Here is an 18,116-nt window from a genome sequence, read left to right as displayed (position 1 = left end):
TGCTCGGGGGCTCCTTGTGTTTTAGCACAGTGATTGGCGGAAGCTTTGTTGACGTATTAGGCAACTCATTAATTATGTTCAGAAATCCTTTTAGGTGTATGTCCCACGATCGGTGATCACGACTGCAGTAAAACCTACATAATTTTCTTAATTCACGCATAATACGCCCACTGGTGTTCGAGCTGGGGTGAAACAGAGATATATATACATATAGGTTTAATCCTTCTCCTTCGAAGCATCCGCTGCCAGTACTTCGATCTAAATTGTGGTCCATTATCAGAGATAACCCTTTTCACGCTCCCAACTTCATGCAGAAACTGCTTTGCAAAAGCAGTTTGTAACCCTACGCTACTGCACACGATACTTATTAAAGCATGTACTATGGTAAGTTGACGGGCTTCACCTTATAACAAAGGATTTTGGTATATATGTTGACCGCGTTTACCTGAATGGAGGCAAAATCAGACTTTCACCCACTCAGTAACAACAATGATACGTCAAGCAAGTCTGAAGTGCAACCACACGTTAGGACGGACAAGAAACAACACAGCAGATGCTACCAATTTGTTAATAAAACGGTCGCCAGCATAATTAGGCACTAACTGAGTTTCTTTCCAGAACAAGTTGATGCACGTTCATACAAAACAACACGTAATAACACTGCATAATATGGTAAATTTTAGAACCAGAAAATCTACTGAACTAATAATTTCACTTTCTGTACTACTATGAACAAGCCATAGTTACACAACAACACACTATAATGCTTACTACAAACTTCTTACTGTCTATGGATCTGATTAAAATCGGGCATTGGTTACCCTAGAAATAGCACTTTCGAAACACACATACAATGTCAATTTTGAAAAAGGTAAAACACTAATAAATTTGGGTTTTATATTGACTTTAACTTTCCTGGTCAAATCAGTTCAGTATACTTCAGAATTTAAATGAATAGAAAAGAAAAGGGGGGGGGGGTTACCCTGAAACTGTTATGATCACTGTACTGAAATTTTTGATTATGGAATCGTTAAGCACTCAAGATTTCCAATATATGAGATACAACTCTTTTTGTCTTATTTCTTGCTCATTTAACTACCATTAATTTTGTTTCAAATTAATTAAACTTCATTACTAAACCAATTTCAACATTATCTTCCAACTTTGTCAGACCTATATTATTTGACTATATATTCATTAACAACAAAGTTCTTTAAACATCATTCTAACATAGGTAGGTCTGCAGGTAATTATTATTAACATAAACTTTAAATCTTCATCTCGGGACACTCGGATTGCACATGTGGAAACGACCCTGTCTAGGTTTTTGATTAGGATAATTAAAGGATAGGACTGTTCTGGTAAAAGTTAAGTTGTTATTGAACAGTAAGTAACAAACATAACACTGGTCCACACGAATACAGTACTAATAGTTTCAACCTGTTCGTATCGATGGGGCGGTTGGCGGGCGGCGAGATGGCGAGGTGCAGAGCACACATACAATCACAGCTATGGCTGGCTCTTGATGTATCGGCACTTTAGTTCTTCATAGCGTCGCAATATTTTTCCATTTAGTGCCTATTTAATTTTGCCATGCTGTATAGTCGTCGGAAACGGCACATCCGAGGCTCAACGAAATCCCGTTTTCCAGGAGAGCCTCCTCGATCCAGAACGTCTTGCTCAGATCAAAGCCCAACTCCGACTACTACTGCTGAGTCCGTTATGCCGTGCCGCGCCCATGTGTATTTTCCCGCGCTCGCCTGCCATCCACCTTTTACCGCTCCCCTACAGACAGGGTATTCACCTGAGGTTTTGCATTCTACATATCCTAATACATTACCTACGTATGGACCAGGCTCACAATTACAACCTTAACATCTTACAATAGTTTCAACATTTCTTACATTTCAATTTTGTTACAACATTGCTTGAAATTTGACATAAACATTATTATTCACATCGAAAGTTGTTTATAGTTTCCTCAACACAATGACATGAAAAGAAAGGAAATGAAAACTGAATATCGATTACACTAATTTACCAAATTGAGAAGAAAAAAATTATTATATGTACAATAGTACAGCGTTGGTGTTGTTACACATGCCCCTGTTTCCAGTAAATTTCACTAAGTGCAAATTTGATGGGAACACTAAATTTTATATTTATACAGTGGTTCTGAATCTTTGTGTGAATGTCCCATCACAAAAGTTTGTACCACAAACTTCCTTTTACTCACATTATATAGGTCTTTAATTTTTTAATGTATGAAGAACATTTACCTATCGTTTGCTTAAGTGCCATTGGCACAGTCCAACCTCCTATCACAACATTATTTAAATAGCAAATATCTCATTTTTACTAAATTTCTGAAAGAAATAATTTCAAAATCTGGAACACAAACATTTAACTACAAAAGCAAATGCAAATATCTATATACACTATAAGACAATTTGTTGCTGCTTGCATTGAATGGCAGTCCATTTCCTTACTTACTAAAAAAAACACACAATAATATTTAGAAAATTACTACACACATTTGCTGCCTATTATTCAGATTTGGGCAGTACATTTCGCACCATTTTATAACATCTCCTGTACCACACTTACAATTCCCCTTTGACTATTTATCTGCCCTCATTGGTGTTTGGCAGTCCTTTATATTATGACTCACATACTGCCCACTTTGGCTTTTGACAGTCCCATCGTTTATTCGGCTTGCAGCATTTACCCTTTCTTTTCAGCCCTTTTTTCCATACATCTTCACATTTACAGTACATTTGGTAATCTGAAACTCACATAAGTACATTAGCACACTGATACTGTTACACATATATTTACAAAGATTTGTTATATTTGGAATAAAATAGTTTCAGCATAATATACAGCACATTTACTGCAAATTGCTTTCTGATTGTACATAGGTTACTCACTCCTAGGAACATACAGTTTCAGGTCCACAACATTTCTTACACCTAAAGGTCTTTTGGATTTTGGGTAGATCAGGTAGTAAGCATTATCGTGTGGAATGTTCTGTATTATATACGGTCCATTATAAATATATTTTAATTGGGAAATCTCATGGTTCAGTTCTCTAGACTTTTCGTGGGTTTTTAAAAGAACATAATTCCCAATTTTAAATTTTGAAACTTTCAGATTTTTATTATGTCTTTTAGATCTAGATTCAGCTTTTTGCTTTGCCCTTTTCCTGACTAATTATTTCTTTTGACTCAACCCCAAGCTTGTACAAGGTGGAAACTCTAGTTTTTCTTCAATTAAACTTTTACTCCTGCTGCCTAACAAAATTTCTTCCGGTGGGAACCCAGTAGATTCATGATGTAAGGTGTTCATGACATTCTCAAAATCCGATATAAATCTACCCCAGGCTGTATGGTTATGACTGCAGTATGTTCTACACAATCTCCCGATTACTCGCATGTATCTTTCAACCAGGTTGCTAGCAGGATGATAAGCTGCAATATATTTAACCTCCACACCATTTTGCTCCATTCCTTCTTTCCAAATTTTGGATATGAACTGGGGACCATTGTCGGATAGTACTGCCTTGGGTTTCCCGATGGTTCTGATGTATTCGACGATCCTACTAAATACAGCTTTTGCTGTTGCTTTTTTCAAGGGGTATAATTTTACAAACTTTGAGAATACTTCCAAAATTACTAAAATATATGCACAATTTCCCGAAGTCTTTGGGTGGGGACCATACAGATCTACTGATAATAATTCTAAGGTGTCTTCAGGTAATGTATTTCGCATTGGACCTCTACTAGTTCTATTCCGTACTTTGGCCCTTTGACAGACTTCACACGACTTAATTCGTTCATTTACCTTCTTACTGACACTACCAGCAATCACTATTACATTATTCAATTTATCCAAACATTTCTTTGGCCCACTATGCCCCAATGCTAAATGAAAATAATCTATGACATCAGTATCAAACTGGTGTGGCCAACATACTCTCCATTCCTCAGAGACTAAATCTTTCCTCCTATATAAAATGCCTTTAAAATTTTTGTAATATTTCTTAATTTGAGGATACTGCACACTGTCAAAATTTACCTTCACAGGTTTCCATGTCAGATCCTCATTCTGATGGTATCTCATAATTTTACACATTTGCTCAATTTTCCTTTTCCTGAAACCTCTTTCATATACCTGATCTGAAAAGTACCCTCTTCACCATTTTCATTGGGCACTTCACTCATACCATTAGGCAATCGAGATAAAGCATCTGCCACATAATTCTCAGTCCCCTTAACATAGCAAATCTCGTAATCAAATTGTTGCAGGTACAAAGCCCAACGAGTTAGCCTGCCATTAATTAAACGACAATCTTTAAGAAAAATTAAAGCTTTGTGGTCAGTATGTATGATGAGCTAATGGCCCCACAGATAATTTATGAATTTCTTTAACCCCCATATAATGGCTAAAGCTTCCTTTTCCGATATAGTGTAGTTTCTCTCGTATTTTGTTAGAGTTCTACTTGCAAACGCAATAGTCCTGTGTTCGATTTCTTTGCCATCACATATTTCTTGGAAAACTTCTATACCAATTCCATAAGCACTGCTGTCAGTACTCATGTGGAAAGGTTTTGACAGTATGGGGGTGATGCAAAATATTGTCATTCAAAAGTTCACTTTTTAAATATTCGAAATCTCTCATACACCCTTCAGTCCACACAAAAGTACTATTTTTCTTAAGTAGATTATTCAAATGAGGACTATTAAAAACTTGCCCCTTGACGAATTTTCTATAGAACCGACATAAACCTAAAAAGACTTTCAACTGTTTTCTATTTCTAGGAGCTGGACACCCTGCTATTGCACTTAACTTTTCCGGGTCCTTGCCAATACCGGTCGCAGTAATAATGTGCTCCAGAAACTTTATTTCCGACTTCACAAATTCACATTTCTTCCACTTGTCATGCCCCCTGCTTGTAGAGCAACAAAAACTTTCTGCAATAATTCACAATGCTCTTGCCATTCTTCTGTAGCAATCAGTAAATCATCTACATAAATGGTTAGCCGGGAACTCAATTTTCTCCCTAATACAAAGTCCAGTGCCCTAATAAATACTGCCACAGAAGTGCTAAGCCCAAATGGCACTACTTTATACTGATAGCATTTCCCGGCGAATAGAAAAGCGGTATATTTACGGGATTCTTTACTCAATGGGATTTGCCAGTATCCGGCGGTCATGTCCAGACTGGTTAAATACTTCATGTTATAAAATTTTTGGAGCATTTCGTCCAGATTTTCAGGTCTGTCTGTTTCCTTCTTTACAATTTTGTTCAAAGTCCTGGCGTCAATAACTACTCTTACTCCCCCATCCCTTTTGTTCACGATGATAAGGGGAATATTATATTCGCTGCTACTCCGTTCGATTACACCCCATTCTATCATTTTATCTATTTCCACTTGCACAGCCTGCCTCTTTGATATGGGTACCGAAAACGGTCTTGCAAAGAAAGGTTTATGCTCTATTGTCTCAATCTGGTATTCGAAGTTCTTAACTAGGCCAGGTTTGTCAGAAAATACGGTGCTATTACTTTCTAAAATATCAAGCAATTCTGTTTTCTGATCAGGGGATATCTCCTTCAAATTTTCCACAATTTCTTTAAATTTATGCCCCTGCTTGTCACTCTCCTCTATAAACCTCTGGACATAGTACACCATATACATGTTTGTCAAACCATCATTCCCTTGGTCGATCTCCAACAATAAAGAATCAATTTCTGAATCGAACACCTTCCCATTTTCCTCAAATTTTAATTCCAAATTCATAGATGCATTATTAATTTTGATCACTTCCTAGCTACAATCAATAATAATCTTTTCTTTATCTAACCAATCTATTCCCAGAATCATTCCAGTACTCAAGTCTGGCACAACCAAAAAATCGTGTTCAAATTTTTGTCCTTTTATATTAAATTCAACCAAAATCTGGTTCTTTACCGGCTTGCTAGTCTTGCCAGTAGCACCAACAATTTTTACACCCGTCACTGACATAATTACTAGTCCAGGCTTATCACAAATGTGTTCGAGAAATGATTGGGAGATTGCACTTATCTGAGATCCAGTATCAAGAAGTACTTGCTATTTCACATTATAAATTTCAACTGGTATTACAGTTTGTTTAACCGTCGAATGCTTCTCATTGTTATGGTCTTCCCTAAGCAAATCCGGGTCGACGATAACATCGTCCCAAGATATGCTTTTAACATTCACATCACCTATATCTGGCGGTTTCTTTGGTTCTGGGAGTTCAAAGTCATTAATTACTTAATCTCTTTGTAAAATAGATCCTGACTCGTCAGGTGGCTCTTTCTTTCTTTGTTCAGTCTCAACATCTGGATTTTGTTTTGAAACTTCGTCATCATTAGGTACAATATCGCAATTAGCTCTATTCCCATTATTTTCACTAGTACCGAAATATTCGTCATCTGAACTATCGTCAGAATCCGACCATTCTGTATCGATTTCAGATTCTAACATAAAAGCTTTTCTGAGACAGGCAATAAGTTCTTCCTCTGATTTTCGTCAGGCTTTGATTTTAACTCAGTATCCTCTTTTGACAAAACGACCTCATTATCAGCTTTACTCACATCCACTGTTACTTCATATTTAGTGTAATTCTCGTGAACTTCAATTACTTTCAGGTAATTATCTGCCGCTTCCCCACGGTGCCTTTCGGTAGCAGCTTGTACTGTTGGTGGATTGTTAACAGAAGTTACTTCCTCGTCAATGCTAAGGATTTCATTCTCCAATTCCTTTCTATCTTTAACCTTCGTCCTATCGGCAGTACGCGTACTTTGCGTGGCGCTATTTACTCTCTTCTCTTTAAATTCGGGCCCCGTCACCTTATCGACGTCCCTATTATTTCATTTTCCACTAATTAACCTCCTTACCTCATACTCTTTCTTAAAATCCTCCCACTCACATTGCTTGAGGCCTTTGTACAGATCGTCGATCTGCACACGCCAATTACTTACTTCCGCTAATTCATTCTCGCCTTTTATTTTATTGCTAACACTGCTAACCGCGCCTCTCTGTGTATTCACAGTTTCATCTATTATTTCCTTTGCCACGGAATTACCACTCGAAATGTATTCACCAGTTCTTACGGCAAAGTTCGTACCTAATGCTGCCGCATTGCTAGCAGCTTCTCTCTGAACAGCTGATCTGCTAGGCTGGGCCGTTGCCCTCTGATGCTCCACTTGCCTGTTAACATGTAGCACTCTGCGCAGCGAAGATGAGTCATCTATGTGCGCACCTGACACTTGCTCCGCAACGACATGTTGCGTCGTTCCACGCCTGTCTCTAACCTGTCTCATAACTTTACTGTCAGTTCGGTAACATTTCTTAAATCGGGGCCGGTTTATACTGTCTGCTTCCGTTTGGCCCGCAACATTCGCGGAAATCAGTTTCCCGCGTCGTTATTAATTTGCGCGGTGTACCCTCTACCGCGACCTGAATAACTTCCTCTTCCTCTTCCTCTGCCTCTATCTCTTTGTATTATGTTGACGCGAAACCCATCGCCGTCATTTCTTTCGGCATTATTACGATTACTTTGGTTACCAAAATTTTGATAATTGGCACGACTTTCGCGCCAGTGGTCTTCGTCTTCGACCCTTTCGACATATGCTTGGAAGCTGCGATGATTGCTTCCCACGTATCTCTTTGAATCTTCTGGAAGCTTTTTATATAGTTCCCAGATGATTTCTGAATCGGGTCTTCTTCCTCTTAAATGCGTTAACTTCCGGTACCAATATTCGCAGGAATCTTTCAAAGAATTCCTGCCCCTGTTATCATGAAGCTTGGCCATGATAAACTCGCAGCACAAATGATCCTGTTTTTGTTCGGACCAATATTCTTCCGTAAATCTTTGCTTAAATTCTTCGAACGTCATTCGTTCGGTATTCAAATTAATTCCCCAGCGCTTAGCGTCACCTGCTAAGGCGCTAATTACTACATTTGTCTTTTCCTGATCAGACAAGTGTTCATGAAATATCCTCCCGCAATTTTTGATGAAATCTAACAGATGCCATCCGTTATTTTTCTTGGCGGGATCGAAGCGTTTCTCACCTTCTAACAGCTTCGTAATTGGTGTGCCATTACAGACAACACCAGGTCTATCTTTAATTTTACTCTCAAGATCGAAAATTTTGCCTTGAATTTTCGAAGTATTTTGTTCACACTTTTGTACACATCCGGTCACTTTTTCGCCTAAATCTCTTTCAGTGTCTGATACTGCCTTTTTCAACTGTGATATTCCGTGTTGACATTCGTTTACGATCTCAGTTTTAAGACCGAAAACTTTTTCGTCTACTTTAGTTTCAACCAGAGGCTCTACTTTCTCTTGGATGTTGAGAATTTCAACATCAAACCTACAGTTAATGTTGTCTATTTCCCCCTGCATAGTATACATATATTTATTAATAGTGTCAATTTCAAACTTCATATTATTTACTACAGAGCTTAAATTACCCACTTTTTGTTCTACCTGTTGTATTTGTTTACTAATTTTAATTCCTTGTTCTTCGACCTTTGTTTAATCTGACCAACTTGTGTTTTAAGCTGCTCGTCAACGTGTGTTTTAAGCTGACTAACCTGACTGCTAACTTGTTTTTGAAGCTGATCATTCTGCGTTTTGAGCTGCTTGGCAACGTGTGTTTTAAGCTGATCATTCTGTGTTTTTAGCTGATTACTTTGTGTTTTGAGCTGCTGATCAACATGTATTTTAAGCTGATTACTCTGCCCTGCGATTTGTTTGGTTAATTGTTCAAATAAATCGTTCATGCTTAAAATTTTCACACTATTTTGTTCTACGGAATCGGTGTGTTCCGATCCTACTTCAAAAGTTTCTTTCGGTTCTTTCTTTATCTGTGGACAATTAACCATGTCAGTGGATTCGTTCACGTACCCACCATCATCTACAAAGTCATCCTCTACTTCCTGTTTTATCCCTTGCTGTGTTCGAGGCAATCTCGACATTTCAATCTGTTCGTTAACATGTTCGTGATATTGTATGTACGCCAATTGTCTACCTCTAACGCCATCTGTTATCTGCTGCGTACACTCCTGTCATTGCCAGCCACATTTTCCATTTCGCTCGGCACATCTACTGTTTCTACGTTCTTGTCCATACTGAATGCCAATTACACCACACTAACGTACTTGACGTTCACTGCTATTTACTTTACTAATTATTATTGCAATTCGTGCCACTGAACATCCACTGTTCGGTATTCACTTTAATTTGTGACCGACAACAACTGGATGTCCTGTCACCGGGAAGCCACTTGTAACCCTACGCTACTGCGCATGATACTTGTTAAAGCCTGTACTATGGTAAGTTGATCCTCCTCACCCGCTCGTCTCCACGATCCTCTCCCACCCCCGCCCGCTGCCGCGCCTGTATTCCCACGTCCCGCCCGGTCTCCATCTGTCCACCCTCCTTACCCTCTCCCAAGGTGGCTTCCGCCAGCTCCCTCTCCCTGATGATGTCCTCGTCCCCTCCATCTACCCCTCCTATCAACTTTGACCCTGCCTCGCCCCCCACTTCCCGTGTCCTTTCCTTTCGGCACCCTCCCTCCCTTCTCTTCTCTTCCCTTCTTTTTCCATCTCCCCATCCCCTCCCTTCCCCCTCTTCCCCCGGGCTTCCTCTCCCCCTTCCTCCCTCCCCCCTCTCTCCCCTGCCCGTTGCATCTCTGCTCTCCCCTCTCGCTCTCCCACTCCCCTTCCTCCTCCTCCTCTCTTGGCAGGTCCCCGGACTCGCACACGCATAGTGAACATTTGCGCGCCGGAGATTGTCGCCTTCTGTGTCTCGTGTGTGTGACGTCGTATAGTGTTTTTGGTGTCCGCCATCCCACTACTACGTTCACTTGTGCCGTCGGATTCATCAGTGTTTTGTGCGCCGTGCCAACGTGTTTTCAGTGTTGTTATCGTCACATGTGAACGACTCCGTGTTTTTTGTGTCTCTGTGACCTCTCTCTTTTGCCCGTCATTTTGTTCATTGTCATTCACCATTTTTTATACTCTTGTAAAACGCTATGGCTGAAGAGCGGCGTAGTGTGCCGCTGCCGGCCTACCTGATTTGTACAGGGTTTAAAATAACAATAAAGTAAAAAAAAAAAATGGTAAGTTGACGGGCTTCACCTAATAAGAAAGGATTTTGGTATATATGTTGACTGCGTGTACCTGAATGGAGGCAAAATCAGACTTTCACCCACTCAGTAACAACAATGATACGTCAAGCAAGTCTGAAGTGCAACCACACGTTAGGACGGACAAGAAACAACACAGCAGATGCTACCAATTTGTTAATAAAACGGTCGCCAGCCTAATTAGGCACTAACTGAGTTTCTTCCCAGAACAAGTTGATGCACGTTCATACAAAACAACACGTAATAACACTGCATAATATGGTAAATTTTAGAACCAGAAAATCTACTGAACTAATAATTTCACTTTCTGTACTACTATGAACAAGCCATAAATACACAACAACACACTATAATGTTTACTACAAACTTCGTACTGTCTATGGATCTGATTAAAATCGGGCATTGGTTACCCTAGGAATAGCACTTTCGAAACACACATACAATGTCAATTTTGAAAAACGTAAAACACTAATAAATTTGGGTTTTATATTGACTTTAACTTTGCTGGTCAAATCAGTTCAGTACACTTCAGAATTTAAATGAATAGGAAAGAAAAGGGGGGGGGGGGTTACCCTGAAACTGTTATGATCACTGTACTGAAATTTTTGATTATGGAATCGTTAAGCACTCAAGATTTCCAATATATGAGATACAACTCTTTTTGTCTTATTTCTTGCTCATTTAACTACCATTAATTTTGTTTCAAATTAATTAAACTTCATTACTAAACCAATTTCAACATTATCTTCCAACTTTGTCAGACCTATATTATTTGACTATATATTCATTAACAACAAAGTTCTTTAAACATCATTCTAACATAGGTAGGTCTGCAGGTAATTATTATTAACATAAACTTTAAATCTTCATCTCGGGACACTCGGATTGCACATGTGGAAACGACCCTGTCTAGGTTTTTGATTAGGATAATTAAAGGATAGGACTGTTCTGGTAAAAGTTAAGTTGTTATTGAACAGTAAGGAACAAACATAACACTGGTCCACACGAATACAGTACTAATAGTTTCAACCTGTTCGTATCGATGGGGCGGTTGGCGGGCGGCGAGATGGCGAGGTGCAGAGCACACATACAATCACAGCTATGGCTGGCTCTTGATGTATCGGCACTTTAGTTCTTCATAGCGTCGCAATATTTTTCCATTTAGTGCCTATTTAATTTTGCCATGCTGTATAGTCGTCGGAAACGGCACATCCGAGGCTCAACGAAATCCCGTTTTCCAGGAGAGCCTCCTCGATCCAGAACGTCTTGCTCAGATCAAAGCCCAACTCCGACTACTACTGCTGAGTCCGTTATGCCGTGCCGCGCCCGTGTGTATTTTCCCGCGCTTGCCTGCCATCCACCTTTTACCGCTCCCCTACAGACAGGGTATTCACCTGAGGTTTTGCATTCTACATATCCTAATACATTACCTACGTATGGACCAGGCTCACAATTACAACTTTAACATCTTCCAATGGTTTCAACATTTCTTACATTTCAATTTTGTTACAACATTGCTTGAAATTTGACATAAACATTATTATTCACATCGAAAGTTGTTTATAGTTTCCTCAACACAATGACATGAAAAGAAAGGAAATGAAAACTGAATATCGATTACACTAATTTACCAAATTCAGAAGAAAGAAATTATTACATGTACAATAGTACAGCGTTGGTGTTGTTACAAGTTGCCATTGCCCTTCCTGTGGCTCGCTTCAACGGAGTCAGACACACAAACTTGGAGGTTAGCTCCACCGCTACGAAAACATATGCAAAACCTGCTTTAGATCGTATTAGTGGCCCAAATAGATCCACGGCCGCGAGATCACAAAGTTTGCTTGGTATTATCGGGTGCAATGATGCAGCATAAGTCACTGTGGCCGCCTTTGCTCGCTGACAAGGTCTGCACGCTCTAAGTACACCACGAATACGCCGTAGCATGTTATTAAAATAGCGTGTCTCTTTCAGTTTTTCACAACATTTCTGTGCTCCGAAGTCCCCATAACTCAAATGTATGTACCATATTATTTTGTTTATGAGTTCCTCCGGAATCACCAACACCCATCTGGAGTCGTCCAGGGCTCGTTTTTTGAATAGTATTCTATTGCGCACTAAGTAGTACTGGCGTATTCCTACATTCTCCTTGTCCTCCCACTTCTTCTTTATATCTTTCAATACTGCGTCCTTATCCTGTTCGTCCGCTATATTCCCTAAAGAGGTGGTAACAAAATTCTCGAACGCTACATTCTGTAAGTATAGGATGCTTAAATGTTTTTCACCGAGTTCCCCTTCTTCTGTGTGAACCAAACCTATAGGAATGCGCGATAAAGCGTCAGCAATTACATTTTTCTGTCCATGAATGTATTCTACAGTGGAGTTATATTACTGTAGGTATAGTGCCCAGCGTCCTAGTCTCCCATGCGTGATTTTTGTGCTCATAAGAAATTGGAGTGCACGATGGTCAGTGTACACCCTGGTGGTCCTCCCAAATAAGAAATACCTAAATTTTGAGAATGACCAAACTATCGCGAGTGCTTCGAGTTCCGTCACGGAATAGTTTTTTTCACGTCGAGAGAGGACCCTGCTCTCAAACGAGATTGTTTTCCAAGTTGTAATATCATCATTTCCTTTCGTTTGAAACAGTACCGCACCTAATCCTGACAAGGAACTGTCCGTCATTAAACAGAATTCTTGTGTCAGGTCGGGGTGCACGAGGATGGGAGCCTCTACCAATGCCTTTTTTAATTTATAATATTCATCCTGTGCCACTTGATCCCAGACCCACAAGGCGTTCTTCCCTGTTAGTCCACATAGACGGGGTGTACCAAGTACACTAAAATTTATAAATCGCTTATAAAAATTACACAGGCCTAAGAATGCTCGCAACTGTTTTTTATTTGTCGGCATTGCACACTCCGCTATCGCCGCAATTTTCTCCGGGTCAGGTTGTATTCCATTTGCTGAGACAATGTGGCCTAAGAATTTTATGTTCTCTCGTCCGAACTGTGACATCTAAGTTGACTGTTACACCTGCCTTCTCAAAAACATCCAGTAGTCTGTTCAGAACGTCATTATGGTCCTCCCACGACTTTTCCGCAATTAACATGTCATCCAAGTAAATTGTCACTCGCTGTTTCAAATCATCAGGTAAAATGCTATTTAATCCCCTTATAAAAGCAGCTGATGAGACGTTTAGCCCGAACGGGAGACGCCGGAATTGGAAACAATTTCCGCAACACAGGAACGCTGTATATAATCGGCAAGATGGGTGTAGCACGATTTGCCAAAAACTCGAACGGAGGTCGACAGATGATAATACCTTTACCCCGTGGAAACGTTGTGAGAGTTCCTCAAGGCTCTCAGGCCTGTGCGTTTCCGACATAATAATTGTGTTTATCTGTCTCGAGTCTAGCACCAAACGAATTGAATTGTCGCGTTTTGGCACGACAAGCGAGGGTGAGTTGTACGAGCTTACTGCCCACTCAATTATTCCTTGTTCTAACATCTTGTTTATTTCCTTCTCCACCTGGGCTTTATACGCCACGGGAATAGGGTATGGTCAAACAGAAAACTTCTGATGGTTACGTACTCTGAATTGGTAAGTAAAACCCTTAATCGCCCCCGAAGTCTCAGGAAATACCCGTTCATGATTCCTAAGTAGGCAATACAATTTCTCCTTTTCCCTGTCCGTGGTTCTGACACCCGCGATGCTCTTTCTCAGTGCATCAGCAAAAGCAACATCTTTGCCATGCTTACCAGACGTAGAGCACGACTCACTTACATAATTCACGAGTAGCTCCAGTCTGGGTTGCGACTCGGTTTGAGCTTGAAATTATAGGCAACTAATTTCTGACTCGGCACGTAATATGCATTCATCAAATACTAAATTTATTGGCTGATCCCCAATTTGAACTGTCATTACTCCTCCACCCATGTCAATTACTGCATGGTGGGCATTCATGAAGTCATTTCCTAAAATCATTGCCACATTCAGCATTGGGAGCACAAAGAAGTTGTACTCAAACTCTCTTCCCTGGCAGGTAAAATGAAGCCGAGTCTGCCTTCGGATTTCTATGCTCTTGCCGTAGATTGCGCCCTTCACCTTTATTCCTCGCACTTGAAAAACGGGCCAAGTCCCAGTCCCTTCGCATGTTTGAAATGCTGCCTCGCTCACTATCGAGAAAGGGCTTCTAGTGTCAATGACACACTTAAAACATATTTCGTTTACTGCAACTGTCACGACTGGATTTATTCCCGAAATTTTAGCATTCGTAGTTTCTTGCAACAAATCCTCTCTAATATCTTCCCTCTCTATATACCGTATGCACTCCTTTGCCATGTCGTTCATTTGTTCCGATTGGGCGCCTTCTGCGCTGATCGTTTGTCATTGCCGGTTTTGTTCATTTCCATTTGCTGGATTATGTCTAGGGTTAGCCGGCCGAATTTCAACATCACGTGGTGCTCCGCTTACAGTCCTATTCCCACCGTGTTCACCGTAGTATCGATTCTGGTTGCCGTAACTGTTGCGTTCACGATCCTGTCCACGTCCTCGATCATTTCCGTTGTTCCACCTGTGTTCGCGACTGTTACCCCAGTTTCAATACGGCCTGTCCCGATTATTGTTCCGTTCGCTTCGCGACGACTAGTCACGCCGTTGATTAGTACGACGGCCACGACTGCGATCGCGCTGCTGTGCCCCGTAATAACTTTGAGCCTGATTAGGCGGGCATTCTGCTGTATTATATTCCAACTCTTGGAGAAGTGTCTTCAACGTTTCCACGTCCTCTTTGCATCGTCCCGCAAGAAAGACGTGGCGCAAGTGCATCGGTAATTTGGTGATGCATTTCCTAATTAGTTCCGCAGGTCCGTATGGATCGTATAGAAATTGATTCGCCTGCAGCATGTGGTCGAATAAGCGTGCTGGGCTGCCGAAACCAGACTGGTTCAAATTTGGCAGCATAATTATGCCATGCTTGACCCTATCTTGCGCCGCTTCCGACCAATTGGCGGAGAGAAAGGCTTTCGAAACTCCCGAGTGGGGTTGCAGTGACGCGCTGCCGACCTCATGCGAATCGCCGGTTCGCCTTCCAAATAGCCACACATATATTCTATCTTATGTGAACTTGCCCAGTCGGGGGGAAGACAAAACTCAAATTGCTCGAGCCATGCTCGTGGATGTATTCCTTTTTGCGAATTTCGAAATATCTCAAACTTTCTCACCGTAAGGAAATGTTTGAAATCAAATCCCCGCATTTCCTCCCGGCGAGGCCCTTGAATGTTTCTATTTTTCTCATGTCTGCCCCTCAAAATACATTCTTCCCTGTCGTCAAAATCTCCCTCGTGGCCGGAGTCCCTCTGTGTACTGTTCGTACGGCTATTTTTAGTGCTATTGGCAAGTTCGGAATCACACGCCATGCGGTTTTCCTGATGCGCCACGCGTTCTTGTAATTCGCCTGTTACAGCTTTGTGCCGCCTGTTCACTTCGAACTGTCCCTTCTGAAATCTAAGAAGCAAACGCACTTCTTCGGTCTCTGCGACCGCTACCAGTGTAATATTGTTCTCGCTTTCTGACACCTTTGTAGTGTTAGCAGTGAGCCAACACTACGCACACTACTTGGTTGAGGAGGCCGAATGCACGCGTTAACTCACGCAGGCTGGCGTGAGTTCTGAAACAGGATACATAATGAATGCTATAAAGAAAAGTACGTAGCTGCTGGAATACTTAACTTGAATCCATCATTGTTGTACATCGCTCTTGACGATAGAAGTGAGACTCTGTAGATACATGCAATGTAATGCTAATGGCGCCTTGCTAGGTCGTAGCCATTGACTTAGCTGAAGGCTATTCTAACTATCTGCTCTGCAAATGAGCGAGGCTTCGTCAGTGTGCATCGCTAGCTAAGCCGTCCGTACAACAGGGGTGAGTGCTAGTCCGTCTCTCGAGACCTGCCGTGTGGTGGTGCTCGGTCTGCGATCACTGACAGTGGCGACACGCGGGTCCGACATGTACTAATGGACCGCGGCCGATTTAAAGCTACCACCTAGCAAGTATGGTGTCTGGCAGTGACACCACAACCTTCATCGTGCCTACGATGTCCTCTAATGCCGCAATCTTATCATGTATTTGTCTGTTGTCCTCCGCCCCAGTCTGCTTCAATTGTTCTACTTGCTGTTCGAGTGCGTGAATCGCTCGACCGTTGTCCGCTACTGTGTTGCTAATGGACGTGGGACAATGCGTTTCCGCCTCCTGGACCCTGGAAAGTACCTGTCGGTGTTCGCTTTGGCATTCTTCTCTCAGCGCTTGGAAATTCCTAAGTAGCTGTTCTTCGCGCTCTTTCGATTCCGCATCGCGACTCCGCTTGCCCTGTTCTAAGGCTTGCAGACGATCATCGATTTGTTCAAATGTACAGCCTACTGTTCTCTAGCAGACAGGCTTGTCTGCTACCATCCAGAATGCAACTACAAATACATTTGCTCATTCATCCTCTCACACAGAAGAGAAGGGGGATGACATTATTTTATCATACACAGTACATAAAAGAAAGCGGATGTAGGTTCCGTATGAGACTGTGTGACATGAATTACATATAAACTGTGTTTTAAAGTGTAGTAGTGTGACAGGTCGTTCTTGTTTATGTGTAAAAGTAACACGTTTCACTGCTCAATCTCCTCCCAGATAGTCAGAAATACCACAGTAAATTTAGAAGAGGAATTTATGCCGTAAATGACAACAGATTTAAGAAATTAACATGAAAGGAATCCCACAGGGACCTTTCACGAGATGTTGGTATTAGACAGAGAGGAGTTTAATAACCGTATTACCTGTAATCATACAGCTTAGGACTGCTATTGCTATTTGACTTCGCAATTCACCACAGACGACGCCCTCTGCATTGCTCGACAGATACCCTAGAGCTCGAAATTCAAATAAACGAATCTCTATTTGTTTTTTGACTACTTTGTAGCATTCCACTGCCCACCAAGGAGTCACTTTGGTATAGCTGCTCAGTGACTTGCGCATAGTAATAAGGCATAAGGCAATACACGCTACCACAGCTGTTATAAAATGCTTCACTGTTCTAATTACAAATAGAAACTGTCATGAAAAAACACCACTGGTAAACAAAGGATTATCATGCATCAAATGTACTGGGATAGCGAATAATCATTGTAATAACACAACTAGCACAGAAACCGACCCCAAAGGATCACACTAGGAGGGAGGGGCCCCCCTAACATTAGTCATCTCTCCCTCTTCTCACCATAGGTACGGATGCGGGTCTGTTCTATACCGTCGCTGACGGTTCACAAAGACATCCATCTGGTGGTAGTGATAAACTGTCTCCAGTGTGCATAAATCAGTTGCATCAGATGGACAAAAGGGTCAATAACAGGACACGTCTTGCAAGCTATTAGATATATTTCTCGGAAAGACTGAAACCCTGACACCTCACCCGCCCCCCCCCCTCCCCGCCGCGGAACAACAATTAAATTCCAGAGAATGGTTTTTCTACCATCTGCTGGTTGGGAAATGTTCAGCTGCTAGCACTTTTGCATGCGGCCACCCAATCCACTCCAGCAAGCAGTCGTAGGCCAGCCATACTCAGAGGCTCTTCAGCTGAGCAGGTAGTCTGGGCAGACAGTGCTGTCAGTGCTGAGAAAAGCTACACACACATGATAGCCTGCAACACCAGCGGAAACATAACACAGTGAGATAATGCCAGCCGTCCGCGGTGGTCTAGCGGTTCTAGGGGCTCAGTCCGGAACCGCGCGACTGCTGCGGTCACAGGTTCGAATCTTGCATCGGGCATGGATGTGTGTGATGTCCTCAGGTTAGTTAGGTTTAAGTAGTTATAAGTTCTAGGGGACTGATGACCACAGATGTTAAGTCCCATAGTGCTCAGAGCCATTTGAACCATTTAGATAAATG

This window comes from Schistocerca nitens, chromosome 2 (assembly GCF_023898315.1).
Source record: "Schistocerca nitens isolate TAMUIC-IGC-003100 chromosome 2, iqSchNite1.1, whole genome shotgun sequence".
NCBI lineage: Eukaryota > Metazoa > Arthropoda > Insecta > Orthoptera > Acrididae > Schistocerca > Schistocerca nitens.
This window is presented reverse-complemented; position numbering follows the sequence as displayed.